Below are 19,323 nucleotides of genomic sequence, written 5' to 3'. Positions count from 1 at the left end.
CATAAAAAGTAAACATATGTGCATGTGTATATATTAATCCCAGTGTTCTGACCACATGTTCGGTTCTCTTGGACTCAGTAACTTTAGTTCACAGAAATGGTATTTTGTGTAGAGCAGCACCCCTAACTTTTTGTTGACCGTAGTTTTAAAACTTCTAGATGTGAGTTGTATCTGTTTCTTTAAAAGGGGCTCAGAGAGGCAAGTAGAGAAATTTGTATCTACTTTGTTTCAAAAGTAAAATAACTATGTCTCTGTTATAATAGGAATGCAAACTTACCAGGAAAATCTTGGTAAATACAGAATGATTAGAAACAAACAGAATTTTCCGTCGAACGTTGTCGGGTATTGAGAGTTTGGTGCACATCCTTACAGGGTTTTGCCATTACTGTGTCTGTACATGTTCTACATGATTGTGATGATTCTCTGTATATAATTTTGAGCATTTCTCCCCTCGCCCCCAGTGTACTGTGAGAAGCACAGTCCATTATTATTACAATCTTCAGAATTTATTGTGTGGCCACAGTGTAATTTATTCTCCACCTGTTGGCAAAAATTTTCAATCTGAAGCCCTACATTTTCTTAATTTAAAAGGAAATTTGAAATAAAGCTTCTAATTCTTTTTTTTTTAGCTTTTAACAGACTTTAAAAAACAATCTCTTCCAGTTGGTAATTGATCTGGCCTATGTTGTTTGTGTTTTTTTTTTTTTCCAGTCCCAAACCCATGAAGAACCACAAAGTTGTTCATTGCCCAGAGATAGGCTGGCAAGTACACAGTTACAGTGTTTCCACAAGGGAGGGACCTGGAATTCTGAGATCCAAAGCTTGACAGGCCAGCAGGGCAGCTCTACTGCGTTGGAAGATTCCCTGAACAAGATTTTTTTCTCCTTCGCTATCCTCGGACTGTATCTCTGCCAGTGGCTTGACGGACTTTTCTGGTGTTTGGCTGTAGGGTTGGGGCTCCCAGGAGAAAGTTCTCTGCCAGGAGCCCTCAGTGTACAGGAAGAGAGCTCTTGTGGCCAGAGCGTGCTCCTCACTGTTCTTCTAGTGCTTTGAGGACGTGGACCTCCCCCCCGGGCTTTGAAGCCTTTCTTGTCTCCCGTGACCCAGGTATCCTCCAGCTCCAGTAAATAGTGTGAAAGGCAGGTCACATCATAGTCAGCAGGCCCCTCTTGTTTTGGCGGCACCAAGCTTCCAGGTCCCCTAACATTAGAGTGACAGTCTCAGGCCTTCGGAATTGAAGATGACCTGCCTTTGTCTTGAAATGTCTCCTTTCGCTTGATACTCAGTCAAGGGCATGATCACCTGTGTAGGTGAGACACTAGCAGCAACTTCCTTTGTGTGCAGGAGGGGATGGTGAAATATTCGGTGTGCATTTAGTGAGGCAGAGAGATGAAATGATAGAAGCTAGATTGATTACCTGAGATTAGACCTGCCAAACCTGTCACACTCGCAGTTTGTTGGAAAGACAAGGGAGCAACGGAACCGGATGGGCTGCTAGACCCAGTCTTCAGCTTGCAAAAGGCGTCTGACTGTCTCTGTCTTGTAACTGGGTTGCTGCGTGTGTTATAAGATGCAAGGGAGTGTGGGCCTGGACTGGGCCACCTGGAGTTCAGTCAGGTGTCATTCGGAGCAGTCCCAAGGGGTGAGAGAAAAAAGCAGCAGAGAAGAGGAAAGTCATACTGGGGATCAGAGATGTTCCAGACATTCTGAGATCCATCTTCTTTGGTCAGGAGATCTAACTTCTGAGCTGACCTCTTAGAGGTACTGCTCCAAGGTCCACATGATTTGGGCTCACGAGCAAAGGCAAAGAGTGATGGCTTTCAGACTTTTCAAACTTAACCTGAGTCTCAAACTGAACTTCTGATTTCTACCCTGAAACTTGTAACACCTCCGGTCCTCCCTTTGAGTCAGCCACTCTGTTAGACTCATGCTTAATTCCACTCTCTCCCTCTCCGCTTGCATGTAAACTGCCAAAACATTCCGGCCAGTCCAGACTCCAAAATGCATCTCAGGTCCTCTCATTTCTCTCCATCGGCCCCACTCTGATCCAGGTCCCTCTCCTCTCCTGCCTGTTCCTTACTGACAGCTTCCTCAATTCATGTCCCTGCTTTTAGTGCTGCCCCCACAGACGTGCAAGGGAGAGCGAGACAGCCTTAATTGTCACACATGTCGCTGTTCTGTTCATACGCTTTACTGACTTTCCGTTGTGCTTGGAGGAAAATGGAAGCGCCCTGTTACTGCTTTACGCGACGTGGCGCCAGTTGACTGCTCCTGCTTCATCTCAGGCGCCTGTTCTTGTCCTTCAGGCATCGCAAGTTCCTCTGTCCCAGGGTCTCTACATACGCTGTTCCTGTGCCGGGAAGCTCTGGGCCGCTCTTTGGCCAGTTCCTACTCAGGTCCCGGTTTACGCGTTATTTCTCAGTGAGGCTTCCTTTGGCCACGCTATCTACTTAATACCTGCCTCCTAGTATTTTCTTTCTGTTTTTAGTACTACTTTTTTATGACCTATTTTTCTACGGGTTTTTTTTCCACTTTTTTTCTTTTTTAGGGGGTAGGAGGTAATTAAGTTCCTTTATTTACTTAATTACTTAGTACTTTTTAAATGGAGGTACAGGGGATTGAACCCAGAACCCTGGGCACGCTAAGCATGTGCTCTACCACTCAGCTATGCCCTCTCCACTGATTGTATTACTACTCTTAAGGCAACATGTGATCATATGTTTTTGTTTACAGACTGTCTACTGTATTTTAAGCTCCATGGGTACACTGCTTTGTTTAACCAGTACATACCTATGCATACAACAGATAGTGGCTGGCTTATAAATGTTAACTCTTTGTCCAATGAATGAATGAACTAAAGACATGAGATTTTCCCGTTGGGAGGGAGAAAAAAAGATTATCAGATTCATGGCACAAATTGCAGTTTCTGGTAATTCATAGCCCAACACGTAACAGGATTTGATAAGGCCATTAAGTTGGAACGCTTCCTGAAGGTGTTGGCCATTTTGAGAACTGAAGAAGCCAGAAGCCAGGGATAAAATGTGGTGTTTTAGTGCTTGTTGTAAAGAACAGTGAGACATGGCCTGCCTCTTTTGTAAAGTCCACAGTCACCAGAAGCCATGGCTTTTCAGAGGAGAAGCAAGAGTGAAAGCTGCAGCCTGCTGGGGCTGGTGCCCTCTTCAGAGATGGGCACAAACAACTTTATATTTAAAGTGGGTTTCTTGTAGACAGCATATAGGTGAATCTTGCTTTCTATCAAGTACGCCAATCTCTGCCTTCTGTTTAGGGTGTTTAGGCCATTTACATATAATGTAATTTACATTTGATGCTTGATATGGGGTGGGTTTCAATCTATCCTCTTGCTATTTTTTTGTAAACTTTCTACTCATCACATCTGTTCTTGGTTCCTCTTTTATGCCTTATTTTTGAGTAATTGGGTGTTTTTATGATTCATTTTTATCTCATTTGTAGTTATTAAAATAATACTGATTTATAATATTTCTTTTTGGTGATGGCACACATGTCTAACTTACCACAATTTACCTTCAGGTGACGTCATACCATTTCACAAAAATGTAAGAACCACAGTGTATTTCTGTTTTCCCTCCCATTCCTTGTACTGTTGTTTTACATTTCCCTTCTGCATATGATACAAAACCCACAATGCATTGTTATTATTTTTGCTTTCAACAGTCCATATCTTTAAAAATATTTTTAAAATAAGAAAAATAGTATTTTATATTTGCTTACATATTTACCATTAATAAATGTTTATTTCTTTGGAAAGAACAGATTGCCATCTTGTGTCATTTTCCATGTTAAAGGAATTCCTTTAGCATTTCTTTTTTTAACATTTTTTATTGATTTATAATCATTTTACAATGTTGTGTCAAATTCCAGTGTAGAGCACAATTTTTCAATTATACATGAACATATATATATTCATTGTCACATTCCTTTCTCTGTGAGCTACCATAAGATCTTTTGTATATTTCCCTGTGCTGTACAGAATAATCTTGTTTATCTATTCTACAACTTTGAAATCCCAGTCTATCTCTTCCCACCCCCCACCCCCTTGGCAACCACAAGTCTGTATTCTATGTCTATGAGTCTATTTCTGTTTTGTATTTATGCTTTGTTTGTTTTGTTTTTGGTTTTTTGGGTTTTTTTTAGATTCCACATATGAGTGATCTCATGTGGTATTTTTCTTTCTCTTTCTGGCTTACTTCACTTAGAATGACATTCTCTAGGAGCATCCATGTTGCTGCCAATGGTCCTTTAGCATTTCTTGTGGTAAAAATCTAGTGATAAATATTTCCGTATTTATATGTCTGAATAGTCACCATTTTACCTTTTTTTTAAACACCTTTATTGTGGTATGGTTCCTGTACAGTAAACTACACATATTTCAGATGTACAATTTGATGAATTTTGATAGATGTGTACACCTGTGAAACCACCACCACAATCAAGGTAGCTAACATTTCCATCTCTCCCCAAGAGGTGCAATTTTTGAATTCCCAATTTATCCCTTCCCACCCCCTTTACCAACTGGTAACCATAAGTTTGTTCTCTTATATCTGAGAGTCTGTTTCTGTTTTGTAGATAAGTTCATTTGTATCCTTTTTTTCCCCCCAAGATTCCACACACAAGGAATATCATATGGCATTTTTCTTTCTCTTTCTGGCTTACTTCACTTTGAATGACAATCTCCAGGTCCAATCCATGTTGTTGCAAATGGCATTATTTTATTCTTTTTTATGGCTAAGAAGTATTCCATTGTATAAATAAACCACATCTTTACCCAGTCATTTGTCGATGGACATTTAGGCTGTTTCCATGTCTTGGCTGTTGTAAATAGTGCTGCTGTGAACACTGAGGTGCATGTATCTTTTTGAATTATATTTTTCTCCAGGTATATGCCCAGGAGTGGGATTGCAGGATCATACAGTAAGTCTATTTTTAGTTTTTTAAGGAACCTCCATACTGTTCTCCATAGTGGCTGCACCAATTTACATTCCCACCAGCAGTGAAGGAGGGTTCCCTTTCTCCACACTCCAGCATTTATCATTTGTAGACTTTTTAATGATGGCCATTTCGACTGCTGTGAGGTGATATCTCATTGTAGTTTTCATTTGCATTTCTCTAACAATTAGTGATGTTGAGCATCTTTTCATGTCCTTGTTGACCACCTGGATATCTTCTTTGGAGAAATGTCAATTTAGTTCTTCAGCCCAATTTTTGACTGGGTTACTTGCTATTAAGGTGTATGAGCTGTTTGTATGTTCTGGAAATTAGTCCTTTGTCAGTTGCATCATTTGCAATATTGTCTCCCATTCTGTAGGTTGCCTTTTCATTTTGTTGATGGTATCCTTTGCTGTGCAAAGCTACAGTGCTCAAAGCAGTATGGTACTGGCACAAAACCAAACACACAGATCAATGAAACAGGATAGAAAGTCCAGAAATAAACCCATGCACTTACAGTCACTCTGTGACAAAGGAGGCAAGAATACACAATGGAGAAGACAGTCTCCTCAGCAAGCAGTGCCGGGAGAACCGGACAGCTGCCCTGTCATCCAGTTGTTTGTGCAATTGAGCAATTTCTTCTTCACGCTTTCTTCTTTCAGCATCAGTGAAGTTTCCAGTGACTCCGATCGTGGCTGCTGGTTTATCGTTGGTAATAGTGACATCCTTGTCCACTGCAAAAGCTTCCAGGTTGGCTTTCTCTTTGTCAAACTGCTCATCAACAGGCACTGTCTCTCCATTACGCCATCGGTTGAGTTCATTTTCAAGCCACTGAATGGTGTTTCGCAGGGTCTAATTTTTTTCTTTTTCTCTTTCATACTTCTTTTTCCACTGTTCTGCAGTTAACTCAACATTGACACGCACGGTGTTCTTAATTGTTTTAGCCCTCTGACCAAACAGGAGTGTGGATTTTGTTTCAGACTCATTGTATGATGACAGGGAGCAGCAAATGACGACAGTGGTTCGACAGTTCCCTCCTAGGGAGTCTTGAAGGATTCTTGTCATTTTACTGTCTCGATATGGAGCATTCATACTACCCTCAGCCAAAGCAGAGATGACATTTCCAAGAGCAGAAAGTGACTTGTTGATGTTCTTAGCTTCACCTAGCACAGCACCTTCAGCTCCAGTTTAATTAACCTTTTCACTACCAGCTAAATCAACCAGATAAAGTTTTCCACTCAGTCTTTGTTCCGTTTCCGTGTTCTCTTGTTTTACATTAATAAGAAATACACTATGACTCCTAGAGCTATGTTTATTCATATTTGTAACTGCTACACGTCTGTTGGACTTTCCTTCATCTGTGATACCCATAACTTCATCTGGACGACATACAAAATGCTCTGTGTATCTGCAACTTGGTTTTTATCTTCATAAACTGAAAGACTGGTCTTCGAAACATCTAGTAGGTCCCTTATCTTATCCAAATAAATTTCAAAATATGAAACCTTAATATGAAATTCCAAATTTTCATCCATGGAGTAAATATAATTAAAAATATCTTGCACTATTCTTGGAATAATTCTCATGCCTTCTGGATCATGAAGTTTACCCTCCATTGCGTGCGTCTTCCCAGAGGAGGTCTGTCCATACGCAGATATGGTTCCACTGTATCCCTCAAGTACGTCTTTAATGATCTTTTTTGCACAGTCATTATGCACTTGCTCTTGAGATGTGTTTGACTGGAACACCTGGTCAAATGCATAAGACTTGGACGCGATCATCACCATGTCCTCTCCCTGAAACTTGGCGGTGTACTTGTCGCCGCGGGTCACCTAGGTCTCGTTGAGAGGTCTGAAGCGACACATCACTTTGATGTTGCACTCGGTTGGGTCCACCACCTTCCTCGCCCCGGGGCGGGAGGCCAGGATCCACTCCCTGCCGCTCAGGCTTGGAGGACGCGGGCTGCGCCGGGCTCGCAGAGGTCGCGGGGGCTGAGGCTCCTCAGCGGGGGTGGGTGGGGCGGTGGGGACCCCGGGGGGACTTTTTTTTGTTTTTTTTTGCTTTTTGTTGATTTTAAGAATTTCTTTTGATGACTGGTTTTAAGCAGATTGTTATCATGTACCTTAGTGTATTTTTTTTTTAATATGTCTTGTGCTTGGGGTTCATGTGGCTTCTTGGATTTGTATATTCATAGTGCCCATCAAACTGGGAGACTTTTCATCCATTATTTCTTCAAATATTTTTTCTGCCTCCCCTTTTTTCTCTTTCCTTCTTAGGGGACACAGATTATGCTTAGCCTTTAGAAGCTGTCTTACAGTTCACTGATGCCTTATATGCTGCTTTTTTTTTTTTTAACAGGCTATTTCTTCTGTATGTGACATTTTGGAGAGTTTCTATTGCTATGTCTTAAAATTTTCTAATCTTTTCTTCTTTAGTGTCTACAGTTAATTCCATTCATCTAAAACACTGTCATCTAAAACACTGATCTTTTTTTTCCATCCCTAGAAATTTGACTTGGGTTTCATATCCTCCGTGTTGTTCCTTAACATGCACATATTTTTCTTTACCTTCTTGAATGTATGGAATATAAATATATAACTGTTTGAATTTTCTTGTCTATTATTTTTGGGTCTGTTTCTCTCAATATGCTTTGTTCTAATTATGAGGCATGTTTTCCTGCTTCTTTGCATATCTAGAAATGTATTCAATGTCAGACATTGTGAATTTTACCTTGTATGTATAGATTGTATGTATATAGATAGAACTGTCTAAATCTGTATCTCCTATATATACAACAAGGGTTGTGTGTATGTGTGTGTATGAGTGTGTGTGCGTATATGTGTGTATATATGCACACACATATAAATTTATTCTTGAGCCTTGCTCTGTGTTCTGTTATTTGGAAACACTTTAATCCCTTCAAGACTCACTCTGAAATTGTGTTACATAGAACCAGAGAAGCCTTCAGTCTAAGGCTAACTTTCCCCACTACCGAGGCAGGGCCCTTCTGAGTACTCTACCCGATGCATCAGGTATTGCAAGGTTCTTCCACCCCGGCTTATAGGAATACAGACAATCCCCAGTACTGTGTGAGCCCCAGTGACTGTTTTACCTTTTCTTTTCATTGGTTCATTTCCCACCTAGGCTAGTTTCCCCATGCACATGCAGTGATCGGTACTCAGCTGGGGATTTGCGGGGAATCTCCTGCAGATCTCTGGCGCTCTCTCTCTTCTGCAGTTTTCTCCTCTCGGTGTGGCTCTCTCCTTTCCATGTAGAGCTTCCTTTCTAGCTCTTTATCCAGTGAATTCCAACCACCTTAGTCTCCCTGAATTCTCAACTGTATATCCTGAAGTCAGAAGGGCCAACCGCTGCTCTGCAACCTAGTCATTTCCCCCAGATGATATGCTGGGGGAATGTAGGCTCAGCTCATGTGTTCTCTCTTCTCAGGAATGACTCCTGCATCAGCTGTTGTCCAGCGTCTGAAAGTCATTGTTTCATATACTTTGTATCGTTTTGACTTGTTTATGACAGTAGGGTAAATCCAGTTGTGTCTGTCACTCCATATTGGCTCAAAGTGCCCATAAGCTACTTTATACATTTCAGTTAGCTCTCCGCTGCCTATAGGATGGAGTTCAGACTCTGTAGTTGGAAGCTGACCTCATGACAACCTCGACCCCAGCCCCCACTCACTTTTAGTAAATCAAAAAATGTGCTAAATCTTGATCGTATCCAAACTTCTTAATTCTCAGTGCATCGCACATGCTCTTCTCTCCACCTAGGAAGACTATGTATCCCCCATCTGGCCACATTCTGCTTGTTCTCTGAGACTCAGTGCAGTCATCAATTCCTCTTTAAATGTTTCCGGACCTCAGTGTTAGTTGCTACCTCTGGGTTGCCGCAGTACTCACGATACACCTCCATCAGGTACTCATGACACTTCTGTGGAGATCCTTAGTTAGACTTCTCCACCTGACTGAGACCTCCTCATCTTAAGGGTAATAACCTCCACATCTTATTCACATTTTCATCCCTCAGCCTAGCCCAGTACCTGACTTGCAGTAGATTCTTGGCAGATGTTTGCTGAATGAGTGAACGTCCTGTCACAGTGCACAGTCTTGCTCTCGGCAGATAGTATTGGCCTGCCTATTTGAGGAACTTGGAAATTATAAATAAGAAAACCAAAATAAACTTGGGCTAGAATAACTGCCACCGTCTAGCAGGTGTTCCACATTCTGTTTATCAGTAAAGACGCTGAGCAGGTGCTGGCTCCCTTCTGGGATGTTATCCCACCATTAAAACATTTCATAGCCAGTAGTTTTTCCTCTCTCTTTCACAGATGGTGCGGTTCTGTGACTGATGTCTGTAAGAAATAAGTGCAGGAAAAGTTATTCCTTGGGATTTCCTTGGAATCAATGTAATCCTTTTCAAAGCACAGCTTCCACTCTGAGACATAATTGGAATCAGGATATGTCTGGCCTGATTGAAGTCCAGCATCTTAAAGATGTACAGCTGAGACATCCCCTGAATTGCCTTGGACGTGTGCAATCAGGGTAATGTATACTGGAAATTCAAGATTCTTGACTGTTCTTGAAAGCTGACAATTTAAAAAAGAGCAGAACAGTTTGGAAGCCTAGCTCCACAGTCAAGATGGGGACGGACAATCGTGTGTCACCCGATAAAACAAAGCCCACCTTAACTATAAAGAAAAAAATCTTGAGTTTATTTATTTGCTTGCCAGGTGAGGGAGAACACACCACTGAAGAATTTCCCTAAGTGATCAACTTGAGGTGGGGCTCGTGGAAGTGGGGATCAGGGGACTTTGCTAGGAGGAGGGCTTCAGGGTGGTTATGCTGGGTAATGATTGCAAACAACTTCCTCTCTGAATAGAACAGGATGACCCCATAGGTCTACACATGATTGGCTAAAAGTCCATTGGTCAGAAAAGAGTCTGTAATTTGATACCATATGGGTCTGACATATTAGATTATTTGAAATTCTAAGCCCTTTATCAGAGTGGTTTGGAGAATGGTGTGCTGAAATTTTGTGGTTGTTTAATGATGTCACCTGGTTGGAAAAAGTTTTGGGGAAACCCGGCTGTCAGTTTTGCTCTCGCCCAGGCATATGCAGCTGTTAAGTGGACAGTTTCCTTTTATAGGTGTGATAATATAATTTATCCCACGTAGAATTCTGGAGAAACACACCCGATTTAGCTTAGAGCAAGGTACACCACACGCTCTGCATTGCTGGGGGAAAATTAATGATGTTACACATTTAGGACTCCTGGCAGGTAAAATTTATCACATGCTGAAGAAAAAGAACTTGGACTTTGGAGAAGGGAAGACTTGGTTTTGCTTTGCAATTTAGCCACCTATTAGCTTGATAAATTCATCTCCATCTGAATTTTTTCATGTAAAGCAGAGATAACACTATCAATCTCATCAGTTAATGGGAAGATGAAATGAGAGGATGCAGAGGAACTAACTCCCACGGTGGCCTACCTGCACCTTGCCTGATGAACAGTGAATAGCCGGCAGCTTTCCTGCCCTGCAAACTCCCACCCACCTGGGCCCCACGTATGTGAATGCCTCAACTGTCCCTCTGTCCCTCCTGGACTCCCAGTCTCCCTCTGAGCATGCCCTCCCGAGCTTGTCCCCCACCCTTTCCACGTTTATCCCCTTTTATTTCTCCCTTCTTCTCTCAGCACCCAGAATACTACTTGCAGGTCCAAAAGATGACCTTTATTCATATTCTTCATTAATAAGTTAAATATAACTTCAGTACAGAATTCCCCTTTGTTATATGATTCTAAATGCTTAGTGTTAGAAGTTGAGCTGCTTTGGGGAAGGCAAATAGTCCAGTGCTGCTACAGAGGAGTTTTAGATTTGAGAGCATTAGAGAGCCAGCATGTTAGATGCCCAGGACCAGCAAGTATGTCTCCCTACATCCCTTGTCCTACGTACCGGGCCCTATAAGGCCTAAAACATAATGCTGCTTTTATAGCAAAGACCTCTGGGACAGGGCTAGAGCATCTTGAAACATTTGACAGTCACTGAGCGAGGCTTGGGTGGTCTGTCATTTTTTCTGATCACAAGAGAAAGTGGGCAAGGTGTGAGGATTGTAGGAGACAGAAATTAGTGGGATTAGAAACTAGCAAATGCCCAAATTTCCTATAAAACCTTGTAGAGAACTGGGTACCTTGTTGTTCCGAAAGAAATTGAATGCCTTTGAGAATGTATGAGACTAGATTCCTGGCCCTAAATCCTGAAGGAAACTATCAGTTCGCCACCATTCTCTTGCTACGTCCAGTTGGAAGTTTCCCCAATGCTATTGGAAGCACTTTTCTAGAGGAGTGACAGAAATGCATGGTAGGTAGTGACTTAGAATGACCGCCGTGCTGTTTAGCATCTTCTTTAGGCTGGTTTGAGACTCTCATGTTGATTGTGCATAAAGGCCATCCATGAATGTTGTCAACAGTGTAAATCTTGTCACGGGGGAAAAAGAAGATGGCAAAGTGAATAGGACAGGTTAGGATAGGATCAGTTATGCTGCAATTAAAAGAAGAAGAAGAAGACCCTGAAATCCCAGTGCTTTGAAACACTTATTATTTGTCACTCAGACTACATACCCAGCACCAGTCCGTGGTTCATCCTGCTCTAAATACTCAGGACCCAAGCTGGCCGTCATCTCACCCCATCGTCTGGAAACCACATCCTGTTCCTCAGAACGACCAGCAGGAGAAGTGAGGGCCTTTAATTGCCTCAGCTTGGGATTGACCCCCCATCCCTTCTGCTCATACTTTGTCAGCCTGAACCAGTCATCCAGCCCTGATTAGTTGCCAGGGCACTGGGAAATGGGTGAGAAAGTGGAGTATTTGGGGGAGCATATTGTCCCTGCCTTAGCCTGCTCGTCTGGTCACCACATACCGATTTGCTCCCTTCCCCCCAACTTCCAGAGGAGATCTAAAAGCTCTATGTGACCAGTGCATCTGGCACCAGGACAGTAGTCACAGGGTCAGGTGAGGCCCTGGCTCCCCTTGGTCAGGAGATACAAGGTAAGAAGACAAGCTAGCAGATGCCCACAAACTCGTACACAGTGGTGGGACAAGAATGGGTCAACTGCAGCGAACACTCATGTTCTAGGAGGTCGAGAATGGGAGTTGTGTTCGTTCACTCTCTCCTGTGGCCTCTTCTCATCAGAAAGGGGGCCTTTTCGGCCACTTCCTGGAGGCCTTTCCTTGCGATCTGGGAGGGGTCTCACGTTTCTAAGTATAAGCTCCCCTACTATGTAATGAATCTAATTCCTCCAGTTTCTCTAGGAACTTCTACCCACCTATTTGCATTGCTAAGCCCCCCGGCCCGCCCTTCCATTGCTTTCATCCCTTCTGCTTGAATGCATTTTACTGTTAGGTGTGTTAGGCACATTCTGAGTACAAAGCACGACCCTGAGGTTGCAGATGAACACCGATGAGGGAGACTGGGTTCTCAGTGGTGCTCATACCTCCTGGAAAATAGATAGGAAAGAGATGTCGCAGGATCGCTTTTTGAGATGCTAATTTGTGCAGGCAGGCCTCGGAGATATTGCAGGCTCAGTTGCAGACCAGTGCAAAAAAGCAAATACCACAATAAAGTGAGTCATTTCGGTTTCTCAGTGCACATAAAAATTACGTTTAGACTGCAGTGTATTAAGTGCACAGTAGCATTATGTCTAAAAAACAATGTACATCCCTTATTTTAAAAACACATTATTGGTTAAAAAGAAAATGCTAGCCATCATCTGAGTGTTCAGTGAGTCATAATCTTTTTGCTGGTGGTGGGTCGTAGCTGGACGTTGAGGGCTGCTGACTGATCAGGGTGGTGTTTGCTGAAGGTTAGTTAGGGTAGCCGTGGCAGTTTCTTAAAATGAGATAACAAGGAAGTTTGCACCAGCGATCAGTTCTTCCTCTTGTGAACGGTTTCTCTGTAGCGTGCAGCATTGTTTGATAATGTTTTACTCACAGTAGAACTTCTTGCAAATTTGGAGGCAGTCCTCTCAAACCCCACCTCTGCTTTATCAACCAAGTTTATGTCATACTCTAAATCCTTTGTTGTCATTTCAACATCCTTCATGGCATCTTCACCAAGCATAGATTCCATCTCAAGATACCGCTGTCTTTGTTCATCCGTGACAAGGATCTCCTCATCTGTTCAGATTTTATCATGAGACTGCAGCAATTTGGTCCCATCTTCAGGCTCCACTCCTGGTTCTCTGGCTATTTTGCCTCGTCTGCTGTGACTTCCCCCACTGAAGTCTTGAACCCTTCAAGTCACCCATGAGGGTTGGAATCAACTTCTTCCACACTCCTGTTAACGCTGACATTTTGACCATTTCCCCTGAATCACAACGTTCTTAACGGCATTTCAAATGGTGAGTCCTTTCCAGATGGTTTTCAGTTTTCTTTTCTTAGATCCATCAGAAGAATAACTATCTGTGGCAGCTCTAGCCTTACAAAATGTAGTGTCTGTTAAATAATAAGACTTGAAAGTTGAAATTGCTCCATGATTCATGGGCTACAGAATGGATATTGTGTTAGCAGGCATGAAAACGTGAATCTCATTGTACATCTTCCTTAGAGCTCTCGGCTGACCAGATGCGTTGTCAGTGAACAGTAATGTTATGAAGAGAATCTTTTCTGAGCAGCAGGCCTTGACAGTGGTCTCAGCTGGATTAAAATACTCAGTAAGCCATGTTGTAAACGGACGTGCTATCATCCAGGCTTTGTCGTCCCATTTATAGAGCACAGGTGGAGTAGATTTAGCAAAATTCATAAGGCCCTTAGGATTTTCCAAATGGTAAATGAACTTTGGCATCAACTTAAAATCACCAGCTGCGTTAGTCTCTAACAACAGAGTCAGCCTGTCCTTTGAAGTCAGACACTGACTTCTCCTCTCTAGCTATGCAAACCCTAAATAGCATCTCCTCGCAAGATAAGGCTGTTTCATCTGCGTTGGAAATCTGTTGTCGATTGTATCCACCTTCCCTGGTTATCTGAGTTAGGTTTCTTCTGGAGAACTTGCTGCGACTTCCACGTCAGCATTTACTGCTTCCCCTCGGACTTTCATCATATGGAGACGGCTTCTTTCCTTAAACCTCGTGAACCAACCTCTGCTATTTTCAGGTTTCTTCTGCAGCTTCTTCACCTCTCTCAGCCTTCACAGAAGTAACGAGAGTTACGGCCTTGCTCTGGGTTAGGCTTTGGCTTAAGGGAAGGTGGTAGCTGGTGAGATGTTCCGTCCAGACCACTGCAGCTGTCTTCATATCAGCACTCATGTTATTTTGCTTTCCTACCACTTGTTTTTTCACTTGAGTAGCACTTTTAATGCCCTTCAAGACCTTTTCCTTCTCGTTTGCAACTTGACTGGTGCCAGGGGACTAGCTTTTGGCCTGTCTCGGCTTTCGGCATGCCTTCCTCACCAAGCTTCATCTTTTGTAGCTTTTGATTTAAACTGAGAGACATGCACGTGACTGCCTTTCACTTGAACACTTAGAGGCCACTGTAAGGTTATGGACGGGCCTGCTGTCAGTATCGTGTCTCGGGGGGTAGGGAGGCCCAAGGAGAGGGAAGGGCCGGTCAATGGAGCGCTCAGAACACACACAGCATTTGTCAGTTAAGGCCACCACCTCGTGTGGGCACAGTTCATGGTGCCGCAGAACAATTACAACAGTAGTGTCAGAGATCCCTGATCATCGTAACAAACGCGATAACAATGAAAGTTTGAAATACTGGGAGAGTTACCAGCCTGTGACACCGAGACGCAGAATGAGCGAATGCTACTGGAAAGAAGGCACCAATAGGCTTAACTTGCTCAAGGCAGGGTTGCCGTAAACCTTCACTTTAGAAAAAAAGGCAGTACCTGCAAAGCTCAGTAAAGCAAAGCAGCATAAAACGGGGCTTGTATTTTGTTCGTCATATTTTTTCCTCTTTCATATTTCAGCAGGTCATTAAGCCCTCGCAGTCCTTTGACTGTCCTTTTGCAGGGCAGAAAGCCAAAGGAAGCTGCCTGAAATGAGAGGCTCTTCCTAATTTCTTAAAGGAGCCAAGTACATTGAAGGGTCTGGTGGGGAAGAGCGGCAAGGAGCCAGCTGGGGAATCGCCCAGCTGGAAGGAGGCTGTGGGGGGCGGGGGCAGGCCCTGCTTCGGCAGCCTCCCAGGGGGGAGGGAGGGCTGCCCTGGGGTGGCCTATTTCCATCTCAGGAGGTCCAGGGGAACTCCCATTCCACTTTTTTTTTTTTGGAACATTTCTAATGCCCAGTCTTTCCTTCCTTTCTTCCCACCTCGCTCATCCATTTCCAGGGCACCTGCTGGAGATGGCACTCTCAGGATAGTGATGGCTCCTACCCTGGTGGTGCCCGCAGTCTCCGGGGGGCATGCAGCTGTAATACCGTGCGGTAACCCCCCACATAGAAACCTGATAAAGCAGTCTGGGAGGACAGGAAAGAAATGGCCAACCCCGGCGCGTCAGTTTCTTCTCTTTCTTCAGTAAACACTTTCTCAATTTCTGTGAGAGTCTACTTGCCTGAATCCTGATCTTAAGAAACCCTTTGACCCTCTGCTCTCTGAGCTTCCTCTTTCTCCTGCCTTTGTATTTCTTTCTCTCCAGTATCCGGAGGAAGCGATCATGGGTTCTGTTTTTGTGCTCTGGTGTTCTCCGAATCTTACAGACTTAGGCAGACAAGGAGTTTACTGGAAAGTGTATGAGTTGTTCATAGCTTCAAGGGGGAGAGTCAAAAGTCGTACATGGGAACATGACTCAGTAGAAGCCAAGCTCCCACCCAAGGAAGAGTCGACTGGGCATCCCCATGGGCTTCTTGACACCAGTGAGGCCATTGCTGTGATTATTTCTTAAACACCTTCTGCATATCTTTGAGACTCTCCTTTGAGTCTCAAAGTCCTGGGTCAAAGCACCTAACTGACCTGGTCTTGATACGTCCTCACACTCCGGCCACTGCAGGGTAGAGCCAGGGAATGGCCGGCCTCCAGGTTCTGGTCGTGAGGAGAGCCCTCCCCCCACCAAAGTCCTCACAGTAAGGGCTCTTCCAAATGGGAGGCGACCTGGAGGTTGACTGTGTAACCCAGCTGGCCCCCCTGAGTGTCATCACCTGCCTATGCTTTATCAGAAAATTCAGAGTCACCCGAGACCTGCAACTCTAGATCTGAACTCTCTCTCCTTTTGTCTCCTGGCTTTAGTTACATTCAGAGCCTTCTTCTCGGATGCTCCCTGGTTCCCCAGACTTATAAAGACTGGGCACACCATCCTTCTCTCCTCATACTATTTATTCCTTCAAGAATTACCTAGGAAATGAGTTAAAAATGCAGGTTGCCTTGATTCAGTCCCCCTCCCCTGCAGTCCTGATGTTGTGCATCTGGAGTAGGGTCCAGGAATCTTCAGTTTTTAGCAGGTGGCCCAGGTGACTTTGATCCTCATAATGGCCATTCTTTTTGAGATACAGGGTTCCCATCTATTACAATCTCTGGCCAACTTTTCTCTGCCATACCTCTCACATCTTTCTTTTCCTCAAAACAGTATGCCTTCATTATTGCAGACTGTTTTCAGGGCCACCTGTCTCCATCACTGGCTCTGTTATCCATCTGTCTCACCGTTGCTGGCGTAGAGCTTCCATGGTGGTCACATCAGGGAGGTAGGGTACAGTAACTGCCGCCTTCTTCCCACTTCGCTGGAGATTTGGCTGTACTTCCAGAATTGGGGTTCCGTGTGAGTGCTCTGGGTGATGAGAGTAGTAGGTACCTGCAAGGGCACAGGTCCCGGCTGATCGGAATGGATGCTGGCTGTAAATGGTGGGTACCTAGTGCAAAACTGGCCTGAATCCTGATCATTGTCAACAGTATGTGACTCTTTGATTGGGCGTCTGTTTCTGCAACCCCGTGGACTTTCACTAAAGCACACCTGCATCCTCAGGCCACAAGTCAGTTGTCATGGTGACCTTCTGGTTCCTGTCTGGGAGATGTTCTGCAAACTACATGGTGGGCGTGGCCTGCGGGGAACATTTACTCCCTCTTGTGGGTGCATAGTGCTCACATCCTTGTGAGTTCCCTGCAACAGCCTCCTTTTCAAACCTCACGGTGTATCAAAGCTTTGTTTTGTACCCCAGTGCTATTCATATGAAATTATCCAGAGGAGTCTCCACTTTCCACTGCCCTAGCACAAGCAGGAGAGCTTCCTTCCTCCCCTGCCAGTCAGCAAGGGCTTAGGCCAAGGAGGCTGCCTTCCTCTGCACGGACAGTTTTTTATTAAGAGTATTAAACCATTTTCTTTCGTCTTGTACTTTATATATTGATATGGTTTTATGTCTTTTCTCACCCTGGCATATTTTTTTGTAGATTTCAATTTAAAAGTTGAAGAAGGAGGTCTCATTTCCTTGCTTCCTTGACCTCTGAGTTGGAACATGGTTGTACTAAATCATTAGGGGCAAAGAGGTGAGAAAGTACCGTTTATTCTGGGAGCCTTCTACATCATAAATCTGACCTTAGACTTCCAGTAATGCTGAACACCAGAAGAGAAGCCGACGTGATCTCTGTCCCTGACCTTGAGCAAGGAAGGGCTTTGTCCCGTGTGGCCTGTAAGAACACACGCAGTATCACTGATCCCTCATTTCTATGCGTTACAGACGCCCTGCGCCTCCTGGTCAAATCAAGAGACTAACGGTGCGACCAATAGCTCAGTGCACAAGCTGAATAAATGTAGAAACTTACCCCGAGCGTTTCCAATGTACTTAGTATCTGTGGCACCTCTGAATCTTGGTTCACACGCTCTGATACGTAAGAAACATCACACTTCTTGATGTTTGCTAAGTCGTTCTAATTTTGATGCTAAACATCTCTCTCTCTCTCTCTCTCTCTCGGCTGCCAAGAATTCAACTTGTCATTCTAAGGGCTTCTTCAAGGTTCTGGGCCTTATATAGTAGGGACCACCTGGCTATCTGTCATCTGTCCATGTAGGTCATCACTGGGACATCTTTGTCCTTGTCCACAGCATTGCCCTCAGGCCCGAGATCTCTCCAGGGGGAAGGAAGGAATCCTTGGCAGCTGGATCAGGGTCCTGCTATCCTGCTGCACGCGGTCCTTCTCTCCCAGGCCTTGTGCTTCCCTCCTGCCACGGTCCACCCCTCGGCCCAGGCACAGCCCTTCCTGCCACAGATGACACTCCTTCCCGTCGTCTGCTTCTCTAGCCCTCTCCACCTTCCCCCTCAAACCTCGTCCTTAAAATAAACTCTTAGCAACCAAACATTGACTTCACCTTTCCTTGAGGACAGAGGCTTGGAAAGTGAGGGGGAATTTTGCATTCCATCCTTCTAGTATAGTAAAAAAAAAAAAATTATGTGTGTGTGTGGAGAGAGAGATGGGGGGGGAGTCTGATATTAGAAGTCTCCTGTGTTAACATGGGGAACCCGTTCATTCCTACTGCGTGTAGAATGGGGCATCCCTTCTTCCCTCTCGGCATTGGCTCTGACTGTACCTGGGATGCTCTGCTAAGTGCTGAAGGCACTGGAGGCGTACTGGAGTCCTCGCCAACATCAGGCAGGCTTCTGTGCTGCAACCGACCAAAACCCATTCTTGCAAATTTAAGCAAGAAGGGTCTGAAGGCATCAGGAAAGCCCCCTACCAAAAAAAGGAAAAGAGAAAAATGATGTGAAATTAGCCAGGAAAGTGAGTTGTGAGGATACATGGTAAGAGAAGAGACTGAGGAGACAAGTGGCGACCAAGCCCTGGAGAAGGAGAAAGGGAACCACAGATGAATAATGTCATCTCTGCCCCTAAAGGACTTCACTGTTAGGTGAGGAAATGGACTCCCCCGCCTGCACATAATGTGAGGAAATGAATGAAACGAGGCAAAACTCAGTCACAGTTCTGCTTAGGAGCAGCCAGCTTCGTGCTCCTGGAAGGAGAGCTGGTCCTGAGCACGGTGTAGCCTTTAAGTGCTGACACCTCGCAGTGTAGAGTTGATGGTCAAGTCCTTCTGGACGAGGGCCGAGAGAACAGGCTGTCTTGCGTTTAACGGCAGAGCATCCCCAGTGGGGAGGCCACTGCAAAATCCCCTTCCTTCAGCCTTGCCTTTGTCAGTGGTGCATTGTCATCCCTGAGTTAGGGAGGAACCATCAAGTACCATATCACTTACTTGTTGATTTCGAATATCCTCCAGAGAACTCCTTTTCCATGGGGTCCAGTCCAAGTCAGTAGAGACAAACGTGTCCACATGCAATTAGATCTTAAAGCTGTTTATTTTTTTGTTGATCAGGGCAGTTCGAGCGACACCTTATAGTTTAGTTGAGGCTTGGCTGCCCCCTGGTGAAGGAAATTCTCCA

General features: G+C 44.3%; 1 long non-coding RNA gene and 1 pseudogene across 1 annotated transcript; both read right to left on the bottom strand.

Moving 5' to 3' along the window:
- Positions 1 to 5,548: 5,548 nt before the first annotated feature.
- On the bottom strand, positions 5,549 to 8,886 carry LOC116278960 (kinesin-1 heavy chain pseudogene; annotated as a pseudogene).
- A 310-nt stretch (positions 8,887 to 9,196) lies between these two features.
- LOC102533117 (uncharacterized) lies at positions 9,197 to 18,611 on the bottom strand. Its single transcript, XR_012074658.1, has 3 exons — positions 18,477 to 18,611; positions 17,487 to 17,578; positions 9,197 to 9,325 (listed from the first exon to the last, which is right to left on the bottom strand). It is a non-coding gene; the product is annotated as an uncharacterized lncRNA (long non-coding RNA).
- Positions 18,612 to 19,323: the final 712 nt, after the last annotated feature.

This window comes from Vicugna pacos, chromosome 7 (genome assembly GCF_048564905.1).
Source record: "Vicugna pacos chromosome 7, VicPac4, whole genome shotgun sequence".
NCBI lineage: Eukaryota > Metazoa > Chordata > Mammalia > Artiodactyla > Camelidae > Vicugna > Vicugna pacos.
The sequence above is the reverse complement of the archived record's forward strand: the minus strand, read 5'-3'. Positions and strand labels throughout refer to the sequence as shown.